Source organism: Protopterus annectens, chromosome 12.part0, assembly GCF_019279795.1.
Source record: "Protopterus annectens isolate FY-2018-M chromosome 12.part0, PAN1.0, whole genome shotgun sequence".
Lineage (NCBI taxonomy): Eukaryota > Metazoa > Chordata > Ceratodontiformes > Protopteridae > Protopterus > Protopterus annectens.
This window is the reverse complement of record NC_056746.1, coordinates 1,399,890,896-1,399,904,259: the sequence shown is the minus strand read 5'-3', so window position 1 is coordinate 1,399,904,259 and position 13,364 is coordinate 1,399,890,896.

The window sequence follows — 13,364 nt, the reverse complement described above, 5'->3', positions numbered from 1 at the left end:
TATATCATCACCTGGCAGACATGCAGATAATCAGCTGCACCAGTGTTAACAAGAATACACTGCTGAGCTTAGTTAACCTGTATTAACCATGAGCAGAACTGAAGTGTATGCCCATTTCTTTCGACACAAAGGTATGTGTAGCGTTCAGCACCAAGCTACAGGGACTGCCAGTTATGTATAGGGAACACATAAGGCATATGCAGGCCTTAACTTGTTCATCAGTATCACACTGCCACAAATGAAGGAGTGTATCTGGTTCCCTAGGCTAACGGAGGATAGAAACAACACTCTGCATGCATTCTATATGATTGGTGATTTCCATGAGGCTCTGGGTACCATAGATTACACTATTGTTGCTATTAAACCTCCAACAGGTCCAAAGAGACATAGATGCATAAGTAGGATGGCTAACATTTCAAGAGCTGCCAGGTCATCTGCAATGCACATAGCATTATCTCCATTACGTCTCTGCACCACCCATTTCATTTGCATGATTCAAACATATGGCACATTTCAATCTCATATCAACAGTTTCCAGAAAATCACTAGATTTCTTGGTGCACTTACAAAACAGATAAAATCCTCCATTTATACAGACAGGATGCATGTTTGGAGAAAGTCAATATAATGTTGTGATGTATATATTGCAGGTGATATTGTATGTGCCCTTGAGCCATGGCAGATGATCCCCATTCATAACCCACAAATGATGGCAGAAAAGGCATACAAAATGGCCAATGAGAAAACATGGAATACTGTATAATGAGACAATGAACTGCTGAAGGGTAAAATCCATTACTTAGTTAAATATGGCAGTAAAATATTTGCAGTGTGCTCCATGTTGCACAACATGGTCTGCCTAAACAAGCACAAGCCAACAAAACCCATTTGATGGCAGGCCATAACTGACCTAGCAGAAGTAGCATGGAAGGGAGGAAGGAGATACAATGAAATGTGATGGAGGAGCAATGTCACAGCTAAGGTACCAACTGGTACAGTAGCTTGGTCAACTGATAAAATGGCTGAATCTGTTCTACAGCTCAGGGTCATGACAGCACAGAATAAAATGATGCCTACTGTAAACCTCATTCTATGCACTGGCAGATTAAGACTACAACACTGTTTTCAAACCATGACCCCCCCCCCCACATACACACACACATTTTTAAGACCATGCATAAATGCATGCGATCATTTAGATTCACCTTCCTGATTCTTTTAAATTATATCTCTTATCTGATACAGCAGCATTTGTTAAGGTGTGTTTTAAATTCGTAGTTGTGAACATATTTATAGTAAACAGTAAAACAAAATGTATTAAATGATACACCTGGATCACTGACTTGCACACCCCCATGTTATTTTGGGTGGCTTCATGCATGCTGACAATAATCTAGTACTGACATCAGCATCATACTTCTTCCATGAGTATCATCTGTGGTGGGCATACTCACATCAAAAGAAATGTGCATATCAGAGACCGCATTTGGTAGGATGGTTCCAGAACATTTCAGGTATCAAAGGGCACTCAAACTGCTGCCATTACAATCCACTAATATTCATACTCATCAAGGATATCCATTTTATTGACTGTGTATAAATTGCCTGATTGTGAGAAAAAATAGCCACAGTAGGGTATTAAAATGTATTGTATACACATACACTCTTGACCTGCACAGATAGACTAAAGATTTATTCACTTTATTCATAGACATTCCCCAAACCCAGCAATTATATTGACATTGTCGACTAAATCCTTTTCAGATGTCTGTATAAATAATAATAATAATAATAATAATACCCAAAGTCACATATTTTTAGATTTGTTTCACAAAAACACACATTATTCATTGTAAAGTATTCCAGATTATTTCACATTCATATACACAACAGCTCTGCAAAGCCAGATGAAAGACTGTTTAAAAATATTGCTAAGAACAGATAGCCCATCACCGCACTCATTGACAATTATTGCAACTTTGTTGACTGTGTACACCATTTATATGTAGGAAGAAATAACTTATATGTACTTTATTGGTAAGTTTAGATAAATCATATAAAACTGCATAAAGATCACTAGCATCAGACCCTAAGACCCAGGCATGTGTAGCGCAGTTTAAATAAAAGATAAACTAGAACCATTACTGTCTGAATGTGTCTGACAGAAGAGCATATGAAGGTGATATTGACCTCAGTATTAGTAGCTTCTCATTGTGCCAAGGCACCAGGTCATGATACAAATGGCACATTTCTGCACATTCAATGGAGAACATGCACCAGCTCCATGATCTTGTGTATCAACTGTTTGCACATGGATCGCTGACTTACTCATCCACTTGTTAGACAGGGTGGCTTCAGCCATGTTGATGCATAAGCATCATACGTCCTCCATGACTATCATCAATGGCTGACATACCCACATCTAAAGAAATGTTTATATCAGAGGATGCATCTGATGGGGGCATTGGATTACCTTCTTCTAAACTATCACCCACAGGTGACATATAATGATCTTATGAGACTTTGCCGTCAGCAGCAACCTCCGCTGGGTCTTCTGCATCTGCAGATGTGCCCCTCCCCCAAAACTGAAGTTGCAGGCAAAGCCATTATGTCATTAAATCATGTCATCTGCATATCACCATCACTGCTATTCAGAGCAGCCCAAGTGGGAACAGCTTTCTGCTGCCCCACCGTATTGGACTTTGTCCTAGTCGAACCTGTGAATGTATGAAACATACGACAACAATGGGAACCCACTGACATAAAGTTATACTATCCCATAAGGCATGTATACTACAACATTTGTTAAATGTTGATATAATGTACTCTGTGCTACATATCTTGATGAGCAAATCTTTTCCCTAGTAGACAAGAGAAGCTCAGGATAAAAACAAAAGTTATATTCACCTCACGTCATACATATGATGGGGTCACACCCTAGTTGTATGATCAGTAACAACCTGATGTGTTTCCTATGCACACATGGGAAGTAGGTGGCAGGCTTGCACCCACATCCAAGTCACCACCTCCTGCCTGGCAAGCAATATTAAGAACTCCTTTAACTCATTCATATCAGAGGTCTGCCCACTCCTGTGGACTTGTGTACTGCAATGTCCTTAGTCATCTGCTTTTTACAGGAGATTGTATATATAACCCTCCTTCATACCTGGTGTAGGGTCCTGTTATGGAGTTACACTGCATTAGCATCTTTTCTTGTTCAGATCGTACCCTATGCTTTAATAGATCTGGTACTAAATTGCTGGTCTGTGCCACCTTTCTCCAGTAGATATCTTTTAGCAATATATAATTCATGCAGCAACACAGCATTCTCCTGACTTTTGGATTTTTCCAGTCATTGTGAAATTGTGCCTGTATACTTCTGGAAAATACATTAATTTAATGGGTGTATGTGCTCACCTATATCATGTATATGGCATGGTCTATGGTCTCTTCTCATAGTTTCCACATGGTTATAACCTGCAGTTACACTTGGTGACACCTTTATATGATGCAGTACTCTATATATATGGAAGGCCACTGGAATATTCCACCCTATATATATATATATATATATATATATATATATATATATATATATATATGTATATATATATACAAATATATATATATATATATATATACATGTCATTTTATCCTATGAAATGCCCTATGGTCCATGTACACTTCCACTCAAAAGCATACAGAGGTGCTGTGTGATTGTATGATGGCCCTGCATGCCACATGTGTAGAAATCCAGGTACCTCTGCACCTGTGCTGTGTTGTCACCTCTATGCGTATTATACCTTAGGTGGAATACCCATGTGTAGGCCAGTATAGCATATGTATCACAAACTTCACACTGTCTCTCAATCCCCTGATAGACTCCACAGGCATTGCAGGGGTGCAACAACTACATCACCAGACAGTTTCTAATTTCTTCTCATCGTATAGCTCCATATGCACAGAAAGTTCAGAGCAATTCCAATTAAGTTCATTCTCATGTTTCAGAGTAGTCATGTGAAATGTGGCACTAGCAGTATCTATTGCACTAACATGGGTGGTAAACTTATCAGAGTGAGAGTGCTAGCTTACCCAGATAGCACAGATGTCCGTTAACCATTGAGTCTGCGCATTGTGATAACCATACCATGCACATACTGCATAGCATGAGGCATAATACACATATCCACATCCAACAGGCCAGGAACCATGTATTATAGCATGCAATCTGACTAATGACAACTGAGTTACCTTAATCATTTAAATTTCACTATCAAGTTCTAGAAAACAGGGATATATTGTCTCATCACTAATTCTGCCATTCAGTAGTTAGCTGAAATCTTCATTCTATATACCTTGTATTACTGTGTTGTCAGTTCTGTATGACAGAAATTACTTGCACAAGCAATCTTTATTCAAAAGGTAAGATTGAAAAGTATGGCGAACCTGAATTTTATCAAAATCTCTTATACTTCTGCTCATGACAATGAAATAAACCAAAACTTTAGAATACATATTGTTTTCTTGCATATATCCACTTACATTTTGTTGCATACTGATGTAGAAATTACACTGTAATCTTCAATTTAGATTTCCATTTTTGTAGCTGCTGCCCATAACTTAATTAAAACTAATACTGCAGAAACAAGAACATTTACAGACCTACCTTAAGAGCACAGAAAATTTAACGCAACAACCCAAGGTTAAAATGAGATTGTTACCAAGCTTGAAAAATATGAACTTTTCAATGCATTTCCAGTGAGATTGCTACCAAATGCATTTAAAATAGTAACTGTCTGCCAACATGACCAAATGCTAGGCAAAATCTATTCAAGAAATCTCCTACAATATATTTTTCCAGATTATTCAGGACATTTACAAATCAAATAATATATTTTATCTTTTTACCTAGAAAATATATTGCAATAGATTAATACTATGTTACAGGTTCATTTTGCTTCAGTACACTGATATCTGACTTCACATGGAGTCCAATCATGCTGAAATGCGCATGTGGCATTTTTAAAATGATTATCAGTGTCTTTTTCTTTGTTTAAAAGATGACTGGGTTTTCTGGGTTTGTTTGCACAACTATTTTTTTAATGTTTTGAATGGGCTGCTTTATGTAACTGAAAGATTGTATTTTAATAATAGTAATAGATTACAAACAAACTGTAGAAATGCATTTTTCTTGCGATTCCTCTCATTACAGTAAGTAAATCAATTCAGCTTAATAACTTGACAAACCAAATTTTATTAGATGCTATAGATGACAAGCAATTGTCATGAAAGAAATGTATATGCCATTGGAAATTTAATGCGAGTAACGAGTTTTAAATACTGAACATAAAGTCTTTGCCAAATTTCTTTAATGACAAACATAGACTTTAAAGTGAAGATGTTTGTAAAGTTATTCATATCTAAAATAAGGTTATCACAACTTCAGAACTCTGCCTTTGACGGTGTTAACCTTGACAATTATGTTAGCCTTTTCAATCTGGACAGTGTTGTGATTAGTTAATGTTTGAGCTAATTAGATACAATTTGCATAATTAATTATGGTAGACTAAATTACATATGATGTACTGGCTTCACTGCCCAAAGCAGTTGTGATTCCCAAGATCCTTTTCTATTTTGTACAAATGAAGTTAAAACAGTACATTTTACTAGCGAGAAGACATATTTTAATTACCTTAGAAGTGCTTTGCATTAATTAAAATATATCAATTCTTTGGCTGTAATTACTTGGTAGAAAAAGTAGACAAACGCAAAAGAAGTAATTGGAACATTGAAGTCAGGTATAGGATGGTTTAATAAGTTGAAAGAAGTCTGACTAAATTGAAACCCACTATGTAAGAACTGTTCAAGCTACATATATTTCAAATTAAAATTTAGTTAAAAGAAGAGATGCCACACTTTATTTGTAAACAAATTTCAATTTATCAAAGATGGTGTTGAAGCTTTGAAACAACGGCTAAAATGACTTATGTGAACACTATACATGTTTTTTTATTCACTAGAAATATAAAATGTAAAAAATGTATGTGTATGCGTGTGTATGTTTGTGTGTGTGCTTGTGTGTGTGTGTTTAATAACTTACAGAAATATGTGAGATGTTTTTATTCATGTCAGTCTTGTCCTTCATTTTAAAGAAAACATTGCTTTTGCTTCATTTATGAGGAAAAAATTTCAGATTGGCATGCGTCAGTTATATAACCTTTACTACCTATCTCATTGACTATGTGTACAACATATTTTTAATCATATTTTGGGGAAATAGCTTACTTGACTCATTACCACTTTAAATACTGAGACTGTACTTGTACACGTAGTGCATTGTTACAATACCCTTATATGAAATGGAAGGAACACAATACAGCTAAACATACCTGGTCTAATTTTGTTGTTCATGAGTTCACATGCTCAAAAACCCTGCATTATATTTTCATGGTTCATAGGCTTTTACTAGTCATGCAGTCCATAGGTACAGAGGTAATTACTAGGCTTATCCAGAAGGCCATCAAGGAGTCTATCTCAAATTTTCAATTGCCACAAAGCATTATGAGGTTAAGTAACTAACTCAAGATCACAAATGAAGGTCAGGGCACTCAAACCTTGTACCACAGATAGTAGCTCATTAGCAGATCAGAGCCACAGTCCCCTGTGGTAACTTCCAGGGGGTCATTAAGGAGCCTATTTCAAATTCCCAATTGTACCAAAGCACTGTCTAGTTAAAAAACTAGCTCAATGTCACACAGTATGCAAATGAAGGTGAAAAATTCAAATCCTGTATCCTAGGCACAGGAAGCAGCTCAGGTTAGAGCTTTACTCCTTTTCTGTATGTGCCAGACAATACCTGGTGACATTAAGAACCACATAGTTGATCACTGACCAGATTACTTTAAAATACCATCTGTTAGTGATTAGGCCTGACATCTGTTAAGTGGTTTATGTGGTGCTTTTGGAAAATAATACTGTTGTAAGTTCACAAGTGCATATCTTGTGGTGATTTGAAAATCCATGTTTAATGGCCTTTAGTGTAGTAGGGCCTTACCAGCACAGCCATATTATTTCATCATTGTGCTGTTACAGATGTATATATGATCTAGTAAAAGCATTCTGTTTGGAACTGGAGTCAAAGAATCAAAAAAGAAGTTATGTACTCACCATAATGTTCCATGTTTGTTGACCATAATCTCACCTTCATTCTTGTTGGTTGGGTTCGGAACCGAACATTGGTTCCAACTCGGCCTTATACTAAAGCTCAAGAGCTTTCACTGGCTCAAGGCTGCATACTTTCTCAAGATGCCTAGCAATTGTTACCCAGATGCCATTTGAGACAACTAATCACTAGACTATGTAACCCAATACAACTACTACAACAGATCCTCTGCCCATAATTCCTAAGGCATGAAGGGAATCAGGAACCTACAGCCAATTTTAGAGAAGGTCCTCTTGATCCTCCAGGAAGAGGGAAGGTGGGTGGGATGCAAAAATGAAGGCAAGAGTATGGACAACAAACATGGAACATTATGGTGAGTACATAACTTCTTTATGTTATGTTGTCCTATCTCACCTTCATCCTTGATGGATGGGACAGCGTCCTCAGCACCTTCTTACTTGAGTGGCTCAAGGGAATAAACTCTGCAGAGCAGTGGAACCAAAGAATGACCTGTTCCGGGTGGCCACATCTACATTGTAATGAGTGATAAAGGTATGAGGGTTAACCCATGTGGCTACAGAACAAATTGAATCCAAAGGGAGCCTAGTTTGAAAGGCAGTGGAAGTCAACATTGCTCTAGTTGAATGCCCTCTAATTTTTCCCGGCAGCTCTTTATTCTGAAAGTTATAGGCATAAGTAATGGTGTCTGTAAGCCATTTTGATAAGGTCACTTTTGAAACTGAAGTCCCTTTTCTGTTTTCTGAGAATGAAACAAACAGTTGGTCAGATTTTCTAAACTCCTTTGTCCTATGTAAGTAGAAATGTAACTGCCTATATACATCCAATTGGTGAAGCTCATATTCTGCCTTGTAGCCGTAATTAGGGAAAAACACCGGTAGCTCAATAGACTGATTTAAATTGGGCTCAGAACAAACTTTTGGCAGAAAGGAAGGATTTTTTCTGAGAGGCACTCTGTCATTGTGGAAAATCAGGGTCTGTATCAGAACATCGAAGTATTAAAACGTCGAATGTTCTGATATCGAACACTATTCAGTGAACGCTAAGAATAGCGAAGCTGCAGAACAGCGAATTCTTTCCTCTCTAAAAAATTTGGTTGATCATTTCTGTGGCTTCACTATTCTTAGCGCTGTGGTGGAAAGTTACGGGTTGGGTTCAGGTAAGTGTACGATTGTTTGTATGTTAGGGTTAGAAGCGGGTTAAATAAGTTAGGGTTAGGGCGCGGGTTAGGCGTGTGTGCAATAGTGACAGACTTTAGGGTTAGGGGTGGTTTAAGTGAGTTAGGGTTAGGGCGCGAGTTAGGTGAGTGTGCGATAGTGATGGACCTTAGGGTTAGGGTTTGGGTTAAGGTAAGTGGGTAGATAGTAGTGTATGTTTAGTTGAGTGTAGCTATAGATGTAGGAATTTAAGTGTATGTGTGTGGTTGCTGTTTGTTTGATGTGCTTGTGTTATGTGTATGTGTTTTGGAGCAGCAAATTTTTTCCATGGGAAAAAATTCGTTGTTCTGAATGTTCGATATTTTCATGTTTAGATGTTTTGGGGCAGATGAAATAGTGTTCGCTATTTTCATCTTTCGATAACGTGATATAAACGCGAAAATCAGATAAGAGGGATGAACAGACATAGCTTGGAGTTCTGAAACCCTCCCAGTGGAAGTAATGGCTATCAAAAAGATTGTCTTCCAAGATAAGAACTTTAGTGGACAAGAGGAGGCTGGTTCAAATGGAGTAAGAATTAAGGAGGATAATACCAAATTTAGATCCCAAGGAGGTAGTGGTTCTCTTATGGGAGGTCTTAAAAGGAATGTACCCCTCAGAAAGGCTTTGCATAATCTGTGGGACATTATGCTAGATCCCATGTCTCCTACATGGTAGTTTGATACAGCAGCTAGTTGTACTCATACCATGGCTGCTACTGCACCCTGATTAAAGGTTTCTGTTAAAAACTCCAGGATTGTAGACATAGGGGCTGTAAAGGGGTCTATATGGTTCTTGTCAGCCCATCAAGAAAACCTCTTCCATTTGATTGCATAAAGCTTCCTAGTTGTATTCTTGTGCAATGAAATCAGAATGTGTTGCATTGCTGGCGATAGATCTGGAAGCCTGGCTAAGATGGGAAGTGGAGTAACCAAGCCGTCAGCTTGAGGCTTTAAAGAGATGGGTGGAGCATTCCTGATTGATGAGTCAGAAGATCCGGCACTGGGTCCAGGATCCAAGGCTCCCCCAGAAGATGGGGCCATAGAAAGGGAAACCATATCTGATGAGGCTAATAAGGAGCAATGAGAATCAGCTTGCAACTCAATGATCTGGCTTTCTGGAGAACTTTGGGTATTAATGGGAACAGGGGAAATGCGAAAAAAGTTCAGGGGCCAATAGTGAACAAGTGCATCTCTGGTGACTCCCCCGTGGGGGGATTAGGGCAAAGTAGCTGCTGCATTTGGAGTTGATGGATGTGGCAAAGAGGTCGCAGCAAGGCTGGCCCAATTTGTGAAAAATTTGGTTCGCAATTTCCTGTTTGAGGGACCACTTATGAGGCATAAGAATTGTCCTGCTTAGCTTGTCCTCTATCACGCTGAATTTCCCTGGGATGTGCATTTCTGTTAGAAAATGCTGAGAAGAAATTGCCCATTGCCAAACTCTCTGAGCCTCTCGACAGAGGGGATAGGATCTGGTTCCACCTTGTTTGTTGATGTACCATACCATGGACATATTGTCTGTTTGTATTGCAATCGTACCTGTTGGAAGAGAGCCCTGGAAAGTTTGCAATGCTAGGAGCACTACCCTCATCTCTATGACCTTGATGAGCAAGTGGTATTCGTGTTCTTGCCAAGTCATTTGCACAGTCTGTCCCAGATAATGCCCCCCACCCTATCTGGAAAGCATCCGTGGTTACTGTAGCAAAAGATTGGGAAAGAACAAATGGTCTGCCTATTGTTACCTGTGTGGAGTGAAGCCACAATTGTAGGTCCCTCTTGCATGTGTTTGTAATGCAAATCTTGTGTGACATAGGCACCTTCTGCATGGACAACTGAGTGAAAAGTAGCCACTATAATATTCTCATGTGTAGTCATGCAAGTGGGACTAGTGTTATTGCAGCTGCCAATGAACCCAGAGCCTTGAGGACAAATTTTGCTTGCACTTTTTTCTTCTTGTGCAATACTGACACCTGATGGTGCAGCATTTGAACTCATTCATGAGTCTGTTTTGCCACCATGTCTTTTGTGTTTATGTCTGCTCCTATAAAGGTAATATGCTGTAATGACAACAAGTCAGATTTTTCTAAGTTTATAGTAATGCCCAGCTCTGAGCAGAGATGAATGGCGGTGTCTCTTGTCCTGGTTAGTAGATACTTGGTGGTGGCAGTCAGGAGCCAGTCGTCTAAGTACGGAAACACCCGGAATCCTTGACACCTCAGGTGAGTTGTAACTACTGCCATACATTTGCTAAACACTCTGATGGCTGTAGTGAAGCCAAAGGGTGGAGCACTGAATTGGTAGTGACTGGCTCCCAGCCAGAAGCGTAGATATCTCCTGGGGCACCTGCCCATCTTTATGTGATAGTACGCATCCTGAAGATCTATGGAGCACATCCAATTGTCTTGTCCCAGAAAAGTGAGTATAGACTGCATTGTTACCATCCATAACTTCATTTTCGTCACTGACTTGTTCAGTTTGCTGAGATCCAAAATTGGTCTCCAGTCCCCTGTCTTTTTTGAAACTATAAAGAACCTTGAGAAAACTCCGGATCTGATTTAGTCTGCAGGGATTTCTTGGATGACTCTTTATTTTCTAACAACCTTTGAATTTCTAGGGTTGCTTGATCCCTTTGACTGGGTGGTATGTCTGGGATGGACTTTGATGGAAGAGGTGGTAGGGAGAAAGGAATGTTGTATCCCATGGATATGATGGACTGCACCCATTTCTCTTGAGTCATGTCTAACCAGGCTATTAGGTACAGTGATAATCTCCCCCTGCCTGCCTCCAGAGGTGGACAGGTGGGCCTCCTTTCAGGAGCGCTGGAAGGGTCTACCTGAAAATGTATCTCTGTCACCCTGATTCTGTGGACCCCCTCTGTTGTGAGGGTGGGGTCTTCCATTGTTATTTCCTCCTCTGCCCCTGGGGGAAAATTCAACATGAGCATCTGGTGAGGCTCCTTTGGATTTTCAGAACCACATTTTCCACCCTTCTGACCTTTAGGATAAAGTCTAGTAGGAAAGGAGAAGCCTACTCCCAAAGCAGACAGAGTCTTGTCATCTTGCTCGCTCCTGGTGAGCATCTCCTTTACTTTTGGCCTGAACAAGGTCAAGCAGTCAAATGGGGCAACAATAAAGGAAGACTTGAAGGGTTCAGCAAACACACAATGACACATCTAGGAATATGTCCTTAGAGCTATTCCTGTGCCTGCAGCCCTGCTCGCCATATCGGCCACATAACAAATGAGGCACATGGAGGAGTTAGTTATAGAGGTTAAGGTCACAAGCTGAGATCTTATCTTGTCAGATACCCCTGCAGCTGTAGCACCTCAGAGGGTATCTCCTAGCTCTTTGAGTTGATCCCTCTGAAGATGAGTAAAATGGGATAAATAATTGAGCAACCTAAGGGTAAAGGCTGCTGAAGAGAACATACGCTTCCCATATCTGTCCATCGTTTAAGACTCCTTGTCCAGCGGATGGACAGATGCAAAGGTTTCAGCTAATTCCTTCTTGGTGGCCGCCACCACCACCATAGCATCTACTGGGACACCTTTGGTCAAAAACTGTCTGTCTTCCGGAGTGGTAATGAACTTGTTGGGCCTCCTCAGAGCCAGTTCCACCGACTCTGGACAGCTCCATGCCTTTTGACTGACTAAACCCAGGAGCTGGTTGAAAGGCAGAGATACCCAAGAGGTGAAGGGTCAAGAACCAAATGTCTCCAGGCACACCGATTCATCTTCAGAAGGGGAAAGGGTTTTTCAGCTACCTCTCTGTTTCAGGATCTCTAGGATGTCTGAAAAAGAGACGTCCTCAGAGGGTGACTGTGGGGACCCTTCTGAATCCTCTAAGTCAGTATCAGGTGTGACAGACTCAGGAAAGTCTATGTGTTTCCTCTTACATGTTCTCTTCTGAGGGTCCTCCAAGGGAGGATGTTCTGGGGAAGTTTCGGAAGAGAGGGTTTCACCCATTTGGGCGTCCCGGGGCATTGGTTCTCTACGCTGGGGCTGGAGGGCTAGTGTAGAGGTTGACACTAGCCCTTTGGGGGGGAAGAGTAGCTGGAGCTGAGGATGGAGCAGTCTCAGAGGAAAGCACGCACCTCATCACCTCAAAGGCACCCGATCCCAGGACGAGAGAGGCGCCGACTCCGAGGAACCAGTAGATCTCCCCCGCACCAAGGAGGATGGCTCTGAGGCTGATGTAGGTGCCAAACTCACCTGCGCCAAAGTCCAGAGTGGAAGAGTCAGATCCGACAAGGGTCTAGTTCGACTTTCCCCCCAGAACCGATCAGGGAGTCTTGGCCCCCAGACCCTTCAATGGATGACAACATCGAAGTGGATGGAGTGGAGATTGGCACCGAAACTCGGGAATGGATTTCAGGTCCGACGATTCCACAACTAGGACTTCCAGGCAATCTGGCTCCAAACTTGAGTGAGTCAAAGGAGGAACTGAAAGTAAAGAAATTACTAGGGGTCAGCTCCACGACCGTCTGGGCTGGGCTGGTGAGAATTTTTGCCAGGGCCAGTGTACGAAGCAACCTTCTAACAACTCGCTCCACATCATCATCCAAAAGGCTCCTGGATGATCAAGAGGAATGGGAAGACTTGTGGCTACCTGTCACCAATTGCAATAGAGGAGACTGTGGCACCAAATGAATCAGATCCAAGGATGGTGACCAACTCCTCTTTCAACTGCTAGATGCTTCTGAAACCACAGGTGGATCCAAAGTAGACTTTTCCTTCTTGGAACTGACAGGTTTTGGATCCGAAGAACTCAATTTTTCAGCTCTCTTTGATGGCTCAGAAGCTGGAGCCAAAGAAATATTTGATGATTTGTCTGAAGGTTTGGAGGCCTGAGTCCCTTCAACTGCTGAATCAAAAGGCTCCTTTAGCAAACCCCAAAGAATAAGCTTATTTTTCCACTCCTGCAGGATCCTTGAATTAAACTCATGGCAAATGGAACAGGAATCCTGCAGGTGGATGGCGCCTAAGTAATA